Raw genomic sequence first — 2,383 nt, 5'->3', positions numbered from 1 at the left:
ACTGTTCCCTGGGGCCGCAGTGGTGCAAAAACGTGGTTACAAAGCATGGATCCACATGGATCCTCAGGATTTTTGCATTGGGCTACTCCAAACTCACTGTCAGATCACATGTCTGTGGCCACAGCATGAACCACAAAAATCATACATCCACTGTTTCGTTTAGAATATTTTTTTCTTGTTTTCCTCCTCTAAAAACTACGTGCGTGTTATGGTCGGGTGCGTGTTATAGAGCGAAAAATACGGTATGCTTCTGATTTGAGTGCCACACTTCCGTTTTGAGTGTTATGCTGACATTTCGAGTGTTACACTTCCGATTTGAGTGCTACACTTCTGATTTGAGTGTCACACTTCCATTTTGAATGTTACGCTGACGATTTGAGTGTTACGCTGAGGTCTGTCTGTTTTTGCTATTTATTTTGCGTTTTTTGGTGGCTCTTTTGTTTTTGTTTTTGTGACTGCATGGAACCCAGTTCAGCTACTGATTGATTGACTGTGTGACTGCAGTACATTGTTTATTGCCTTCATTTTATGGATCAGTGGTCTCGTTAGAGAGTAAAATTCACGTTAAATTGCTGTTTTAGGGGTTGCTTTTAGAAGTCTCCAACAGATTCATCCACTTTGCATTACTTTCTACAGGAAAGCACGCCTTGGTTTTCGAGTGGAGTTCCGGAGCGGATTAAGTCTGAGAACCAAGGTACCGCTGTATACCCAAACCCTTGGAGCTGCCCCACAGCTAGTGGGTGAGGGGGAGAGAAAAAGCTCATTTCATGCTGGGTAACCCAATCAGATCCAGCATGAAAAGAGTGTTTTAAGTCTTGCTGGGGTGAAGGGCAAGGGTGCTTGGTTCACCAGCAGTGGCAGACTTTGGGCTTTCAAATTCCAGCAGCACCCTCTGCAACACAAAAATTTGGCACCCCTGTCATCGTTGCAGTCCCCTCTGCGATGCCCTTCCAGCGTGGCACCAGTGCAGGTGAACCGGTCATGCCCCCCTAAATCCGCCTCTGGAAGGAGAGAGGTGCTTGCGTGAGATTTTAGTGGGAGCGCAGATTGCCCTGTGAGGTCTCACAAGAGCCTCCCACAGCTGGTGCACTCAGTTGACCTTACCGCCCCCCCACTGCAGCAAGGCAGAGAGCTTAAAAGCTCTTTCTGTACCAAAAAGAAGGGACTTTTTATCATATGTGGTGGGTGTTAAGTTGTGGGTGAGCATATCAGACGACACAGTGATTCTTCAAACAGCTCTTGTTTATTCACAGGCCCAGAACACAACTGGGCTGAAGGGTTCAGCCAACCTGCTTATATAGAGCTCAACTACAAAGCAACAGTAACAACTTTCTGTAACTATCCAATCACTGAACGTCACTTTCAATTCCTTATTTGCATATGTGGACCTGAGTGATAACTATCTACAGTATCCCCCTGCTGGCCCAGGGTGAGAACTTCAGTACATAACAGTGGGAATGTAGAGAAGTTAAAAAAAATTGGGAAATGATATATAATGAATTGAAGAAAATGTTTAAAAGGATATTTGTAAAAAAAACCAGAAGCATTTTTGTTAGGGATTGTAGGACAAGACCTGCCAAGAAAAACAAAGAATTTATTTATGTAGGCAACGACAGCGGCTAGAGTCTTGATAGCACAAGGATGGAAGAATGAGGAAACCCCGACAAAAGAACAGTGGCAAGAGAAATTGATGAACTATGCAGAGTTGGCTAAACTGACATACAAACTGTGAGATAAGGACAACTGTGACTTTAAAGAAGAATGGGAACTTTTCACAAATCACTTAAAAAGACAACAAAATGAATTGGACTCCTTGGCAGGTTTTGAATAAACATACACAGATTTATTGATTGACAACATGGTAGACAGATAGTGTGAGGATTTGTATAATTTTATAACATGCAGAGAATAAGATGGGTTGAGGGCGGAAATGACTGGCAGAATTCGAGATCAGGGAGAAGAGCTCGTGGAGGAAGATTGGAGGAAATTTAAAATTTATTTACAGAAACATTGTAAAATTTTTGAATGCTGATGACGTTGAAATGAACTGATGGGGTTCTAGCACCAAGGTAAAATGTAAGATGGGATTGATAATAGATAAGTTAAATTGGATATGAATTTGCTGAACTAAATTTTAAAAAAAGGGATACAAAAAAGGGAGGCGTGAGGAAGTCAGGAAAATAAGTTAACTAAAGAGAAATTTAAAAAGAGGGAGTTTTGTTTTCTTTTTTATGTGCTTCGTTTTTTGTTTTTTCTTGTCTTTTTTGTGTTTAATGTTTGTATCTTTGTATTTTGTAACTTTGTATTTTTCTGTTTCTGTATTCTTTTGAATCTCCTTATTGATAAAACCTAATAAAATATTATAAAAAAAGAGAATAAGATG

General features: G+C 40.6%; 1 long non-coding RNA gene across 1 annotated transcript; it reads left to right on the top strand.

Annotated features, from left to right (window-relative positions):
- Window positions 1–446: 446 nt before the first annotated feature.
- LOC308594805 lies at window positions 447–1,519 on the top strand. Its single transcript, XR_014011630.1, has 2 exons — window positions 447–740; window positions 1,254–1,519. It is a non-coding gene; the product is annotated as an uncharacterized lncRNA (long non-coding RNA).
- The last annotated feature ends 864 nt before the right edge of the window (window positions 1,520–2,383 follow it).

The sequence above is a fragment of the Podarcis bocagei genome (assembly GCF_964188305.1).
Source record: "Podarcis bocagei genome assembly, chromosome: 9".
Classification (NCBI taxonomy): Eukaryota; Metazoa; Chordata; class Lepidosauria; order Squamata; family Lacertidae; genus Podarcis; species Podarcis bocagei.
This window is presented reverse-complemented; position numbering and strand designations above follow the sequence as displayed.